This window comes from Ursus maritimus, unplaced genomic scaffold (genome assembly GCF_017311325.1).
Source record: "Ursus maritimus isolate PB19 unplaced genomic scaffold, ASM1731132v1 scaffold_7, whole genome shotgun sequence".
In the NCBI taxonomy this organism is placed as follows: Eukaryota; Metazoa; Chordata; class Mammalia; order Carnivora; family Ursidae; genus Ursus; species Ursus maritimus.
Window position 1 is genome coordinate 47,977,816 of NW_024426885.1, and position 16,462 is coordinate 47,994,277.

The 16,462-nt window shown below is 54.5% G+C and overlaps 1 pseudogene; it reads left to right on the plus strand.

The window, feature by feature from the left end:
• The first annotated feature begins 785 nt into the window (after window positions 1-785).
• LOC103668032 lies at window positions 786-16,257 on the plus strand (annotated as a pseudogene).
• The last annotated feature ends 205 nt before the right edge of the window (window positions 16,258-16,462 follow it).

A 16,462-nucleotide genomic window follows, 5' to 3' on the forward strand; every position in this document is an offset into this window, starting at 1 on the left:
CTTGGGCCCACAGGTGAGTAAGGCAAGGGGACCAAGGCTGCTGTTTAAGAAGCAAATAACCAAGCAGGGAAATTTACAGTCAGATAATTGGCAGCTCTGGTGCATAGTCAAATGCAGTAAATTAAGTGCTTTCCTGTAAATCAAGTTTATGATTTGCACTGGAGATGTAATTGTTAAAACTGTTCATTTTACCCGCAAATAGCAGTTGAAAGAAACCAATTTAGGAGTGACAGATTGGTTTTGATTCTAAATGTAGTGCTAAAACAGTTAATTTTAATAACATCCATTGGACAGGAGTCTGCCTGTTACTTAATATCATAGTCAACAATTTGAAAACTGCGCGATCAGCCACTGCTGCTTCCGCTAAAAACTAATCCCATTTTTCCCCCAAATGGAGGCATTTCTCAGCAGGAAGTAGCATCTCCAAGCAGGAGGGCTTTCCTCATTCGCGAGGTTACCGCCTTCCCACGCTGCGGAAGGAGGGCCACAAAGAGGTCAGCAGCAGCGGAACAAAAGGCACAGGACCCGGAATACTGGGACGGAAGGGACCCCTCCCGGTGTCGGAGCGCCCTGGATGGCAAGCAGGATCTCGCTCCTCTGCTTGGGCCTGCATGCCTCTGGTGACGGAGCTCTCACTCTCACCCACGCCTCCTTTCCCCCGGGGGCATCTCTGAAACTGCAGAGATAGCAACTTCAATTTCCATGGTCCAGCCCGCCAGTGACTGGAAGACAGTCCCCAGGTGTCCGTGGCTCCCGTGTGGCTTCTCTCTCTTCCCTGGCCGTACATGCCCGTGCCCATCCCCGAGGCAGTGCGCTATGCCAGAGGGTCGCGGGCACCGATGGGTAGCTAGTGGGCCCTTCTGAATGCACAGGACAAAGTCTTATCTTCTACACTTGTCACCATCCTCCTCGTCATCTCAAGACACACACCCCTGTCCGTCAACGTCCAACGTTGGTTGGTGGTGTCCAAGGCTGGACCTGCTATTTTTGCCAGTTTGGGTCCTAAGCACACGGAGGGCCTCCAGCTTCCCATAACCGCCCCGTGTGGCTAAGGGGAGCCCATGATTTGCTTTAGCGGCTCACTCTGATCATGAGCCGGGCCCCCGGGCTCTGCTCCTAAAAAGTCAGAGCTTCTCAAACTTCAGCACGCATCAGAACCATCTGGAGGGCTAGTAAAAATGGAGTAACGGGCACCCCCCCACCAGAGGTTCCAGTTCCGTAGGTCTGGACAGAGCCAGGGAATCTGCATTTCTAGCAAGCTCTCAGGCGTACTGGTGCTGTCAGCCCGCAGACCTCACTCTGAGTGGTACGGATGTAAGGGATGCGTATTATCGTCAACACCAACCTGCTACCAACGAGGAAGCTGGGGTCCAGAGAGGGGAGACCCAGAGGGGAGCCCAAACAGCACCCCCAGACGCCAATGCAGCAGCTCCCCCCAAGACTCGTTCTCTCCCAAGGCATCCCTGGAGCTCCGGATTCCCAGCAAGGAAGACACACAAATCAGTCCATTTACCCAGCTTTCGTTCAATAACTTCAAGAGGTATTAAAAAGGGAAACTTCCATGGGACGCCTGGGTGGCACGGCGGTTAAGCGTCTGCCTTCGGCTCAGGGCGTGATCCCGGCATTCTGGGATCGAGCCCCACATCAGGCTCCTCCGCTATGGGCCTGCTTCTTCCTCTCCCACTCCCCCTGCTTGTTTCCCTCTCTCGCTGGCTGTCTCTATCTCTGTCGAATAAATAAAATCAAATCTTTAAAATAAATAAATAAATAAATAAATAAAATAAAAAGGGAAACTTCTGTAAAAGAAGGAAAAGCCTGTTCATTTTCATGGCCACCACTTGGAGGAATGGTTTTCTGGAGTCTAGGCAACCGCTTGTAAGAGTCTATTATAAAGGGAAGTCTAAATCACATTTATGGCTCATACTGTAAGGCAAATGTAGGTATTAAAATTGTTCCTTTTAAATGATAAACACCCGCTGAAATGGCGCAATAGAGCCACATCAGAGACTGTTTTCACCCAAAACAAACTGACTCAGGAAAGGCAGTAAATAGCAAATTTGACTGCAGACCCCATCACTGCTGTTGATCTAAGGAGCGAGGAGGGAGGGGGCGATGCCGAGAAGCTAGAACGGGAGACCAGGTCTGTCTCAGCACCTCGCCCGGCCCAGGCTTCCCCAAGACCTGAGAGGTAGGGTTTCTCCCCAGAAGGGACACTGGCTCCTTGTTTTCCTGCCTGGTTTTAGAGGACAGGGCCTCCATTTTACTGTGCATATCACTATTGTTGTGGTTTTGATTTCGAGAGGGAAGTAATGGAAAAAATAGTTAATCACCCATTCATAATCTCTTAAACATTATTTTCAAGCTGATAGTTGCAAAACAAAATGCAATCTTTCTAGCATCTTCAAGCAATTACTTGTCATTTTCCCAGTTTCCATAATAAAAGGAAATTAGACTGGGGGGGTTTGAGGGGGAGGGAGCAAACTCCTGACTTTGACTCTTAAGAAGATGAAGGACAGACTTAAAGCCCTGCCCAGGTTTTCCTATCACAAAAGGCGGCAAATACCAAGCAAGGCCAAGTGATGGGAATTGGGGTGAGGGCTTCTCTTGGCCTACCCCGCTCACTCCCAAATAAAATGTAATGTGAGTCTAGTTACCTGAGCTTTGTTAAGCAAACTTGATTCTCCCCAGCCCCTGAGGGAATTCAGGGGACATATCCCCTCTCTCGCTTGCCCTAAAGAGACTCAGTAAATGAGGAGTCATGGCCAGGAGTCAATTTACCTCTTCTGATCATCATAATGAAGGCTTAATTCATGATGGATGGATGGATGGATGGATGGATGGATGGATGGATGGATGGATGGATGGTTGGATGGATGGATAAATGGATGGATGGATGGAGAGATGGATGGATGAATGGAGAGATGGATGCATGCATGCATGCATGGAAGAATGGATGGATCGAAGGATGAATTGATGGACAGATGGATGGACAAATAAACAAATAAATGAAAATAGACACTATTTCTTGAGATTTCTTCCATGCTGAGACAAAGCTTCTCAAACTCAGTGTGAAAACACACACGTTTCATTTCCAATCAGTTCATTCTCTAATCTGTTCAAGATACTTGTATAAAACAAGTTAAAATGTCATGGTAATGCCATGTTGCTGAACAAGTTTCTAACTCTTCCTCTCAATTTCTGTAATCAACAGTGTGAGGACAGTGCCGGTCCCGGGCCAGGCTTGGAGCAGAGCCGCCCTTGTGCTCACCGTGAGGCAAGTCACACGAGCTGAGCCCCGCCTTCTCCCAGCCACTCTTCGAGGTGGACACTTCTACCCTTACATTCTGGGTGGGGACCTGTGGCCCAGGGAAGTGAAGCTAACAGCTAGAAAGCTAGGCTTTACGACCAGATCCATCAGGCTCCAAGCCTTTGTGTTTTCTGGACTCCAGGCTCGACAGACGGCCTCTAAGGGTGGGCAGAGCAATACTCCCAGCTAGGATGTTGGCAGGGACGCTGTCAGGAGTTAGAGGAGAGAGATGCTAGGCAGGAGGCAGGACCCCCAGGATCCAGAGGCAGAAGCATGCGTGGTGCAGAACAAGGACTATGGGGGAGCCAGAGCAGGTGGGGAGAGGAGACAGGAGCCTCCCCCAGGCTGGCCTGGTGGCTCCTGTCCCTGCGCAGCGGGGCAGGCAGGGGCCCCGGGCCCAGAGCAAGGAGTGGGGAAAGAAGTGGGCACTGGAGTCGCTCCCTAAGCTTGATCCTCGCCGAGGAGCCTGGGTTTTCCATTTTGAAACCCACGGAGCAGTAGTTGGCATTAAAAAAAATGTAAATCTGACAGAAGACACTCCCGTCACAGTCTTTCTCCTTTCCGAGAGTTTAAGAGACTAGCGGGGTCAGAGCAGCGCCCGCTCCTGCTGAGCGGCTTCTGTGAAGCTTTGCGCGCAGAGGGCCAAGGGCGCAGGGCAGCGTGTTCACAGAGGCCGGGATGAAAGGGGGGATCAGGGAGGCCGCGCCGGCTGCCCCCGCCTGCGCCAGCCGTGCTCCCGCGGCCCGGAGCACAGAGCAGGACGCAGCAGGGCACCCCGAGGCCTCCGGCAAGACGCACAGACACGACGGGGCTGGGAAATGCAAGTGAAATCTCACTGCTCTCAGCTGGGGAGCGGCTCGCCCCTCTCCTTCTGCACACGCATCCAGCTCTGTCGTGTAGAGTCTCCGAGGAGGGGCCTCACAGACCCAGAAAGCAGGGTCTCCCACTCTCCCTGCCCCCCCAGGAAAACGCCCTGATCCAAAAGTCCAGAATCTCCTCCCGTTCTCTAATGGCAGGGCAGTTCAACTAATACTGAGTGAGGTCTTCTCTGACCAGGGTCTGGGCTAGGGATGGAAATTCCAGGATGTAGGACACCCAACGCCTGCCCCCAGGATGCTCCCAACTCAGGCAAAACCAGTTGCACCACAGAGAGATGAATGTTTTGATAGAGGGAAGCCCAAGGTTGTGAGTACCCAGAGGAGAGGCCCCAACCCAGCCAGGAAGGGTGGTCAAGGAAGGCTTCCTGGAGGAAGAAGACATACCTGAAGTGAGCCCTCCCTGAGCAAAGGAGGGAAGGTGGCATTCCAGGCAAACACACACATAACAGTAACAGCAACAACTTTGAATGGAAAACTCCATTTCGCTTTCCTGATCAAGAGGAAGAGAATTTTCATAGTTTCTTGGAGCTGGAGTCCTAAGCCCCTTATTTCCGGGTAAGGAGACTGAAGTTCAGAGGGGTGAGGTGCTCTGCCTGAGGTCACACAGCAAGCTGTGGGCGGGGGGCGGTCAGAGGCTCTCCCTGTGCCCAGGCCAGCTCCTGGCTGCCCCACATCGTGTGACTTGAGCTATGCTCTTCCGCAGCCAGCTATCACCTTGCAGAAAGTACAGAGAAGGCTGTGGAGGGAGCAGAGGGACCACTTCACGCTCCACCCTCTGGACTCGCTCCCAGGAGCTCCCCTGAGGGAGGGCAACTCAAGGGGGCCGGCCAGTCCCGTGAGATCCCCGAGAGCACATCTGCTTAGAGAGACACAGGGAAGCGGGGCAGAAGCAAGGCATGATATTAAGGTCCCTCAGGGAGACAGGAGGCTCCTACGTCCCAGCATTACCCCCCACTCGCCTGCCCCCTTCTCCACGGCACTGCCGACTTCCACTGAGCTTTCCTTGGCCCTCGCGGAAATCCCAGCACGTGACCCATTTGTAAACTCTGCCTGCTGGGCCCACCTCAGAGGTGAGGGGAGACCCTCAGAGGCAAACTGGCTTGACGCAGGGGCATCACGCGACCCATTCCAGCCAGGAGGCCCCACTTCTATGTGCTGTGTGGCCCTGGGGGAGTCAGTAATCACAGCAACCAGAGTCCCACAATAGCCGCAGCTAACTGGCAGCCCTGAGAAGCTGCTTTCGGAGAGCAAGGCACCTGACTCCCACAGCCCTGCCAGGCAGGGGCCGCGGGCACCATGCCCATTGCACCGAAGAGGACACTGAGGCTCAGAGATGGGAGGTCACTTGCCCCAGGCCCCAGAGGTGGGGAGTGGCAGAGCTGGGAATTGAACCCAGCATTTCAACCCTCTCAATCTCAGTTCCCCGTCCCTGAAGAATGGGGCTGATCACCTCCTGGGGCTGGGGAGGTAAAGGGCCTGGTCCAGGCACTCGGTGCCACTGGGGAACCGAAGCCGGGGAGAGACAAGAGCACCTGTGCTGGACAGGGCGCACAGAGAGAGAGGGGAAGGCCCCGACAGTGATGGAGCAAGGGCAGATGGAACCCAAGGGAGGGAGGGCCGGCACCACAGGGCACCAGGCCCACAGGGACACCCAGAGGAAAGAGCACTCAATCCAAGGGATTCTGAGAAGCAGGGCAGGCCAGTGTGGCCGAGCCTGGACGGGCGGACAGGCCAGAGACAGCACGTGCATGGGCTTGGGAATGAGCTGCTCCAGCTGTACGATACACTTTTATCTTTGGAGCTCCTGGCGCCAGGATGAGGGCAATGACACTGGAACGGTGAAAAGGCAATGGCCGCACTTCTGGAACACGTACGTGCTAGGCACCATGCCAGGTACTTGCCATGCACGATGTCATTCAGTCCCCACCTGGATGAGAGGGAGGCTGGACTCCTTGCCCCATCTGACTGGCAAGGAGCCCGAGGCTCAGAGGGCTGAGCAGCCGGCCCCCAGGTCACACAGCTGGTCAGAGCTGGAGCAGGACTTGGACCCAGGCTCTGGGGCTCTTCGTCTGGCTCTGCTCACCATCACACTATCCCCCCTCCCACTCCTAAAGCAGCACTAAAGCACATAGGCTGGAGTGGAGAAACTGAGGCACGGCAAAGGGAAGGGACTGGCCCAAGGACACACAGTCAATGTGTGCAGCATCAGGGCCCCTCACCTGGGGTGGCGGGGAGGGGAAGGGCTTCCGAGAGGCGCTATTGTGGCCCACATCCCTGTCTGAGGGTTCGGTGAAGGTGTGGGGAGCAAGATGGCTGCAGGCAGTGGGGGACACCATCTGTATCATCTGTGCGGGCCACAGTGAGTGACGCAACCGGTCACGGAAAGCTGACCCATCCCTGCAAATCGAGTTGCTGCCTCTCTGTCTGGACGCTCCACCCCAGCCAGCACCACTTGGTCTGGTCAGGAAGGAAGGGGTCCCGCAGAGGCGGGCTAGCCCAGAGCCCCGCGTCGGGTAGGGCAACTAGATCATTCATCCGGCTGACACCTTCTCAGCCTCTGCTCGTTGCTGGCCCCGGGCCCAGCAGCTGTGCGGCCTAGTCCAAGTGCCTGCCTTCTCCGGGCTTCATGAAAGGGCTGGGCCGGACCACCCCAACATATGTGCGTGCCTTCATTCAGTCACTCATGGAGGGCAGCCCACACCCCAGGACCCAGGCCCTGCTCTCAGACTCTGTACCGTACCAGGGCCATGCCGGGACTAGCTCCCAGCATGCAGAAGGGTCACAAGCCAGGTGGTTTAAAACAACAGAAATGTATTCTCTCATAGAGTTCTGGGGCCCGGAGTCTGAAATCAGGGTATCGGCAGGGCTCTGTTCCCTCCAAGGCTCTAAGGAAGAACCTTGGCTTCTGCTGGCTTCTGGTCATGCCCACCAGTCCCCGGGCTCCCTTGGCTTCCGGCAACACAACCACACCATCATCTCCACCTCCACGTGGAAGTCATCCCTGTGCACCCCCGTGTCTTCAACTTTCTCTCCCTCCTTATAACGACACCAGACATCGGATCTACGGCCCCTCCTCGTCCACTATGGCCTCACCCTAATCCAGCAGGACTTCATCTCCAAAGACCCTGATTTCCACATTGCCAGGTATCAGGGGCTAGGATTGCAACAGAGCTCCCTTTTTGGAGGAGGTGAAGGGAAACAATTCAACCAACAACAACACTCGGGCGCTATCCTGGTGTGATGGGTGGAGGCCAGCTTGGGGGTCCAGAGACCTGGGTCCCTGATTCGACTGTCCCTAGCTTCCCACATGACCTTATTTACTCATGCATTCAACTAACACTTACTGTGTACCTACCATGTACCAGAAACTGTCCTGAGCGCCGAGGCGTGCTAGTCAACAACACATAGTTCCTAGAGCCTGCCTTCCTCGAGCCGGTGGCCGAGTCGGGAGGCCGACTATAAAGAAATTAACACGTAATCTGTCCTCCAAGCCTCAGTTTCCCAAACCTTATCCTGAGACACTCTCTGGTGGAACTGATGAAGCCCGTACTGCGTAGCAGAACAAGATGACGCCAGGAGTTAAGAGATCCTCTGTGCCCCTAACTGGATGTGTGATCTTGGGCAAGTCATTTGACTACTCTGTGCCTCTGTTTTCTAACCTGGGAAATGGAAATGTTGCAATCTCATATCCAGCTAAAAAGTATATCACCTATTCGTTATCGCCTGAGAACCTGCATGAGTCCGAGTGCATGAGGTCTGGGTCCACCGTAAGCACTTTTAAGGACCCTCTGCTCCTCTGTGTCTCTAAAACCTGACCCCACACCCTCCCTATCAGCTTTCCTGCCTCAGGACATTTGCACACGTTGGTTCTTCCACCCAGAATGATCATCCTTGTCCCTTTTCTTTGGATGATCCTTATAACCTCTTCAGTTAACTCTCCCAGCTCCTACTTTACTCCAGACAGAAAGAGCTTCCTCCTCTGTAGGGGTGTGTGTGTGTGTGTGTGTGTGTGTGTGTATAACTGATTCTGAAATAGAAGTAAAAATGCCTCTGACAAAAATTTTGAACTGTTCATAAAGGTAGGAAATAAAAAAAGGCTTACCTCCCACACAGACCCCCCCCTCAAGACCCAAACTAGCCCCTGCTAACATTTCGTGTGTTCTTCCAGGAAAAAAAAAATTATATAAGCATAATAATCTAGTTAATGAGGACTTACTCGGGCCCAGTCCTGTTCATGCCTTATGTTTTAACACAGTGACTCCTCACAACAACACTACGGTCAGGTGCTATTATTAGCTCCATTTGACAGCTGAGGTAACTAAACCCAGAGAGGTTAAGTGACTTTCCCAAGTCACACGGCTGGTGAGCGGCAGAGCAGGCACTCACGCTCAGGTGGGCTGTGCCAAAGGCCATGCTTTCAAACTTCCTTTTTTATACACACAAATGTGGTCATATATATACACTGCTCTGCTCCTTGCTTTATTTTGCTGAAAACGCATCTCTGAATCTCTCCACGTCAGCACAAAAACAGCTCCTCCATTCTCTCCTGCAGCCACTTGGCACGGAAGCGCCGCGTCTTCTGGCCTCAGCCCCCGATGGACACGTTGGTGGCTCCTAGCTGCTGCGTCCTATTATCTCAGTACACTTTTGCAAACACATCTGTGGAATGTGGCCCTGGAGCCGCTGCATCAAAGGGCATGGGCTTTTCAAATTCCGATAGATGCGGCCCCGTCGCCCTCCAGGTGGCAAGTCTGCACCCTCACCAAAGCGGCCGTGCCCACCGTGCCGTGCACCCACTTCTAGCATCCCCGAAGCGGGTGTCGGTCCATCACGGTCCTTCCCCAATGCGGCTCCCTCGGTGGGGGGAGAGAGAGGGGGGACTTGGACCAAGTTGTGGAAATGTTGAAGGAAGAACAGGACCTTTTAAGCAAAACCATCTAGAGTCTGTATCATTCAACAAACAGTAAGATTTTTGTTGGCACCTACCGTATGCTCTGTTTGGCTACAAGAAGCAGAGACTAACCAGAGTTCTCAAAGTCAGGTGGCTCCAGGGGCCAGGCAGGCTGCAGAGAGGAGGGACCTGGGCTCGGCGAAGGTGATGCCAGCGAGGGCGGCCAGAACACCAGGCTGTGAGCCAGGTCTTACGATTTTTCCAGAAAGCCAGAAACCTGGATCTTTAGGTGAATTTGCCCTGATGCTGAACAGAACGCCTGGCCCTTGAGGATTTCGTATTTCTTAAGTGAATAAAGAAAAGAATGACTGGGTCTGAAGTCTGTCTTCATTCTTCTGCAGCTCAGCCTGGAAGAGGGACCCTGCCTCTCCAGTAAGACGTGCAAGGCCCTGGCCTCACTCTGGACAGGTGGGCAGGGCAAGGCCCAGGCTTCCTGCCCTCTGTGTCCCTAGCAGCTCCCTCCGGCAAACATTCCCACCTGCCCCACCATGGGCGCAGCCCCCCATCGAGTAAGTAGGCATCTCCCTGGGGGCTGCAGGGGGAGGCAACTCTTGCCTGTTTCGCAAGGTAACTTTTGGGTTTAAAATCAGCTTTGTTCAGCAAAGCCCACACCCTGACCTGTCCTGCTCGCAATCAGACCTCTTGCTTTGCTGAATTCCTCCACCACCCCCAGCAATGGTACAGAGACATGAATAAGTGAACTTAAAGAATCGGCCACTCTATGTGGTGGGACAATCACTCTATCTCCCATCCTACCTTCAGTAAGCTTCAAGAAGGCTGGGATCATACCTTACTCCAATTACGTGTCAGTCAGTAAGACTAATGAGTGCTCAGTATGTGCTCCCCATTTCCGTGTACACACTCTGGCTGACTAGGACTGAGGGGGGAACGCCGGTGCCATGGCCAGGGCGGGCGGTGGATGGGTTTGCGGACCCCTCCTCAGGAGTCATCACGCCAGGAAGCAGGGGACAGGAACAAGGTGTGCCCCTGAGGTTTGCCTTTCTAAGGGGCACCCAGAAGCCCTTGGAGCTTAAGGCACAAGAAAAGGCAGGAGCTGGACAAGCTGAGGCTGAGAGGAGGCAGGTAGCATTAGACACATTCGGAAAGGAAAACACCTGGGCTGGGAACAGGAGCACGGGGTGCCTGGGGCTTGACTTCTATGGGCCTCAGTTTCCCCACCTACAGAGTAAAGGGCATATTTAGTGTGAGACATCATTTACCATACAAACTGGGAAACTTATGTTTAGATTTGACCATATGAAATTGCTACCTTGTAGGTCAAAAATAGATGGATATTGGCAATGCCTCTTGATCCAAATTCAGAGTAATGACTCCAGGATACTGGGCACAAAGCAGGACTGTCCTGAGCGAACTAAGACATGCAGTCAGCCACCCCGTGGCTCGTGACCACACTGACTGCTTCTCCCCACTTACTTGTAATACAAAGCCCCCTCCCGCCCCCCAGCCCCTCTGTCATTAGGCTGAGGTATAAAGATTAAGTTAATGGCGGGCGGAGAAAATCAGCTTTGTTGGCAAATTGTCTCTGATATTTATTTTGAACATTAAAACGAATCATTCCGACTAAAGAGGGCTGTAGTGCGTGGCCCATTAAAATGCATGCATTATGTATAACTCTCCCGGCTTCACCTCCAAGTATTATCAGCCTAAAAAGCAAACATGGTTTTTAAAGCCCCTTGTTTACGACATCCCGTGACAGCTGATTAATGGCCACAGTTTCCAGATCTGAAAGCTTAGTAACCCAAGCTAGAAAATTCAATCTTATTCTAATATAGGTGGGGGGGGGGCACACAGGGGGAGCGCAGCCAAACGGGAACAGAGCACAGTCCTCAAAGGCATCCCCGCCGTGGGTCGTAGCCACAGCAGTGGTATCAGCTGGGCTTTCTCGGGAGGCACTACATTAGTTTCCTGGGGCTGCCGCAGCAAATGACCACAAACTGGGGGCTTTTAACACAGCGGAAATGCATCCTCCCACAGCTGTGGAGGCCGGAAGCCTGAAACCAACATAGCGGCAGGGCCACGCCCCCTCCGAAGTCTCTAGAGGGTGATTCGGCCTCGCCTCCTCCAGCTTCTGGCAGCTCCCAGCGTTCCTTGGCTTGTGGCTGCATCCCTCCAATCTCTATCTCTGTCTTCACATGGCAGGTTTCTTGGTCTTTCTGTCTCTTATGAGGACACTTGTCATTGGATTTAGGGCCCAGTCTAATTCAGAATGATCTCACCTTGAGACCCATACCTTAACTCCATCTACAAGGACCCCTATTCCAAGTATAATCACAATCTGTGGTTCCGGGTAGACCTATCTTTTGTGGCAGGACACCTTTCAACCTGCCTCAGGTCTCCTTCCCTCTCCCAGAGTGTCCCCTTTCTCCTTAGGAAGGTTGCCAGACCAACCCCACCTGCAGATCCTACTGGATCCCAGGAAGCCGTCAGATCTGTCCACAGTGATGCTCTCTGGTTGCCACCCACCCTCCCGGGGCCTCTGCTGGTACCCTGCTGTCACGCCCACCCCTCCCATCGGTTCCCAGCCAGAGCAGTCCCTCTAAAGAGCCCTGCTGACCCTGTCACTCCTCCCCTTGGCCCTCAGAGCCCCCCCCCCAAGGGCCAATAAGTCTCCTCGTCATGGTCAGGAGGCCCTGCCCTCTGCCCATCCTGCCCACCTTACTCATAGGACGCATCCCCTCTGGGTGGGTTTCGGCCACACTATCCCACTTCCAGCAGGAATGATGCACCCCAGTGTCCCTGCCTCGCTGCCTGAAGATCTCAACTCAATGTCACCTCCTCTGACAGAGCCAAGTCCCCCACAATATCCTTTACTTCTCCTTCTGAGCATTCAGCACACTTACATCATTCATGAGTGGGTCTTGACTTTTCAACACTTCGACATGCAAATGTGGTGACTGGCCTGCCCAAACCTCTCCTGTAGCATTTCCAAAAGCTCCGACCACACACAGCCCTGCGTGATGGGTCCCACCTACCATCTGCCTTCTCTCCTCCCACTTGATCACTCGCTGGGGCTCCAGCCACAACAGAAGGAAGCTTCCTTCTGTTCCTCCAGAATGGAAGCCCCTGCTTGCCTCAGGGCCTTTGCACATGTTCTACCTGAAAGAAACTTCCTCCAGATCCTCCTGATCTGGTCCATTTGCACCAAGCAGGAGTCAATTCAAATGGTGCCTGTCAGGTGGCTGTGGCCCGTGTGGCGGAGCAGCAGACGCAAAGCTCCTGGCAGAGACCCAGCTGGACACGAGTGCGTTTGGCCACCTGCCGCAGCCCATCACAGGCACCAGAGATGCCACCTCGGCCGGGCCGAACTTGATGTGTAGCAATGCCAAGCCCCCCCCCCACAGAAACACACACACACACACACACACACACACACACACACACACACAGTGTGCGCGTGTGAGCACATTCACTCATCCCTTTGGTCTCTCCGAGCTTTGTGGATTCTCACACACACACACTGTGAGCTGATGGCGGGCCACCTCCAGAACTGCATCCCAGCCAACAGGGTGCACTTCGAGCTGCGGCTGCACCTCGCCCACCTGATCAGTGACGTGCTGCGCCCCTGGGCCCTGACGTGCGAAGTTTCTCCCTCACGGCCAGTGCGAGCAGGCCAGGGAGCTGCTGGGCACCTGCAGAAGGGCCCGGTGCTCCTCTATGGCACCAGCGTCTTGGCTGTGGATGAGAACAAGCAACGAACGATCGCAGGTATCCTGCAGCTCTGGAACGTTGACGGCGCCGTCACCCAGCAGCTCCAGAGCCCAGCCCTGGGGCTCGGCCAGTACCAGGGGACGCTCATCAGCGAGTCCTCCTCGGTGGTCCAGCCAGTACAGCTGGCCTGCCAGCCGCACAGCCAGACCCTCAAGACGCAGCACAAGGAGTTTGTTGATAATCTGGCCCAGCGGCGGCGGCAGCAGCAAATCCAAACACCGCAAATGGAAGCTGAAGTCAAGGCCACCGCACCACTGCTTGCCCCGCCTCCAAGCCCCACACCTACCCACACCATGCCGCCCACCACCCATCCCAATGCCTGGCTCCTGAGTATCCTGGAGACCAGGATCCTGCCGCTGCTGGCCACCCCATGCCCCGGCCCCCATAATCAGATCCCACCTAACAAGCCCCCATGGTTTGACCAGCCTCATCCCATTGCTCCTTGGGGGCAACAGCAGCCTCCCAAGCAGGCCCCCTAAACCATACCATTGGGGCAGACCACCCCACTGCCCACCTGGGAGCCACAGTCACAAGGGTGTGGGGGACGAGCAGCACGAGGACCCTGGCTGGAACAGTCAGCGTGATGCGGCCTGGAACAGCCGACCTGACCCCAGCTGGAACAGCCAGTTTGAGGACCGGTGGAACAGCCAGCATGAGCAGCCGCAGTGGGGCAGAGGCCAGCGCCAGCCGCGTTCCCGCATGCAGTGGCTGCCACCCTCCCGAGCACCCATCCCGCCCCACCAGCAGCACCCGCAGTTCAACCAGCCGCCACACCCCCACAACTTCAACCGCTCCCCACCCCACTTCATGCAGGGAGACTTCCCCCCACGGCACCTGTTGGAGTGGCCAGCCTAGCCTCACCACTTTGAATCCTCGCAGCTGGACTTCCCTACTGAAGCACGATCCCCTCACCATCACCCAGGCCACCTCATGCCTCTTCCCAGGATCAACGAGCACCCACCCCAGGGAAGCCCAGCTCCCCGACTTTGGCCTCCTCCCCATGGCTTCAATGGGCAGCCCCCACATGCAACAACAGGATCCTCCCCACACAACCACGATGACCCCAGCCTGGTCCCCAGTGTGCCCTACTTTCATCTCCCTGCCGGGCTGACGGCCCCACCTCGTGAAAAAAAGAAAAAAGAGACAAATGGCACCTGTCAAGAGAGGCCTTCCCTTATCCCCCTTTCCAAAACATCCCAGACAGACCGCTCTTACCCTCCTTCGTTGTTTTCACAGCAATTAGCAAAAGTCCTCTCCCTTCCTGTTTTGGGGTTGTCTTTGCTTTCTGGCTTATTCTCTGTGTTCCCCAACTAGGAAGGAAGCTCCCTGAGGACAGGGGCCTTGACTGTCTCGTTCACTGATGTATCCCCAAGGCCTAGGACCCTGCTGCCCAGTTCCCACTGCTTGTCGGAGAAGAGAATGTTCCAGAGCCTGGCACAGTGCCCAAGACAGAACAAGGCCTTAGCAAATTCCCTTCCTGTAGCCCTCTGTGTGTTGTGGGGAAGAATGTGCCCTTCCTAGAACTCCTAAGGTCATCTAGGTCTTGATCTAAGGGCAGCACTGCCAACTTCTCACACACACACACACACACGAGCACAATGGTTGGACAGTTCCCACACTCATGCATTTGTTAGTTCTTTGGTTCATTCATTCATTCATTCATTCTGCATTCTGCAAATGTTTACTAAGCCCTTGCTGTGAGCCAGGCAACGTTCTGGCCCTGGAGGTATAGTGGAAAGCAAGCTGGCCCCCTCTCCCCGCTCTCTGAGCTGACATTCTGGTGGAGGCCCCCCATCCTGTCAGTGCCCATCCTAAGCGATCTGCAGCACAGCAGTAAGCACACTCTGAGTCTCAGTGTTCTCATCTGCCCAATGCGGAGCAAGATCTGGTCCACTGGCCTAAAAGTCCCAGGGCAAGAGAGGATGGAGAAACAATCTTTGGTTGTGGGGTATGGCCTGTAATGCCCCTGGCCTGTCTCTTCTCCCCCCTGGTCTCCCTGCTGCTCACCGACCATGTCCATCCCCTCCCCTGCCCATGACCTGTGGTCCCCCTGGCCTGCCCAGGAGCTGGCCCTGGGCCTTAGACTCACCTGAGTTCAAACTCAGCCCTGTGCGTGACTGTGGAAAATCTCCTAACCTGGCGAAGCCGGAATTTCCTCACCTGTAGAATGGTGATGCTACTGTGTACAAACCACCGGTGGGAGGACAGGGTAGGATATGCTTCCTTGAGACCCTGCACTTCCCAGGCTCTGAGAAATGTCTGTCATTCCCCCTGGGACGTTCCCATTCTTCCCAGCTAACTCCTGTCTGTCCCCACAGCACAGGCCCAGTGCCCTGAGTCCCTCGTGCGCCCACCCTCTGTCCACACCGCTCCTCTCTGTTGACCCCTCTTGGTTTTCCTCCTGGGCACATACTTGGGGCAATGACCAGACCCGTCCTCAGGATTCTCACAGTGCCTGACGCAGCAGGCCGCACAACATGGGCTCGGCAGAGAGCCTGAGTTCCTGCCTGTTCGAGGGGTACCTATTCCCACCTGGCCCTGTACCAGGGTCTGGGGGGACAACAATCACATGGTTCCCAGGCCGGAGGCATCCACAGTCTGGGAAGAACATGGATACACAAGCAAACACCTCCCATGCAGTGGTGTAAGCAAGAGGGTGGCCTTCCTGGAGGAGCTGGTCCTTAGAGGGGCTGCCCTTCTTGCCTAAGCGGGAACATTTGCTTGATGAGTGTGTTCCTGGAAAGGTTCACGGGGTTTGGCATCCATGTCCGTCTACCAGGCCTTAGTTCTGATTTATGACGACTCCTTTAACTGGCAATGGCTGACTTTTGGTTGCTCTGTTCCCAGTTCTTGATCATATAATTAAAGATCTGTGAACCAATACACAAATGGGGTGAGATCAGAGGCCTCCTATTTCAGGGATTCTTTGATGTGGGGAGGAGGGTGACTGGCCTCAATCATCCCTTCCATACTAAGTTTGTTTTGACAGACTAGAATTTTATTGCTTATAAATTTTCCAAAACAAAAGACAGAACATTTGTCTTGAAAGCTCTTTATTATCCAACATCAAAATAGTTGATTACGGCAATAGATGTCACTTTCCCTGTTTGTTAGAGAGGAAAACTGAGGCCCCGAGAACAACGCTGAGCCCAAGCTCCCTCCATGACTCAGTGCCGGGCTGGGACTAGGATCCCGGTTCCCGCGCCCAGGCCACGATCCTGCCTAAGGCCTCTGGGCCTCACTCCTGGGCCCCTGAGAGGGGTTACCCTTGCCTCTCCCCTCGCTCCCCTACAGGAGAAACTTTCCCGTCCCAGCAGATAGGGGGGAACACCCCTTCCACCTTCCGAAGGCCAGGGAGGAAGGCCAGTCGGGCCAAGAGGTCTGAGAAGTGAGGGCAGGTTGGTGCCTCCCCGTACCATGCGGAGGTGGTCATTTAACTTAATAACTGTGAATTTGGGACTGTGGCCGGTGACATCACCATCCCTGGGCCCCACAGGGAGACCACTGGGCTGAGATCTTAGCAGGGACACCCCTCCCTCCCCTTTGTGTCAAGAACAATGATTGCCTGCTTTTGATGTCTGTTCTTATCCAGTTGCT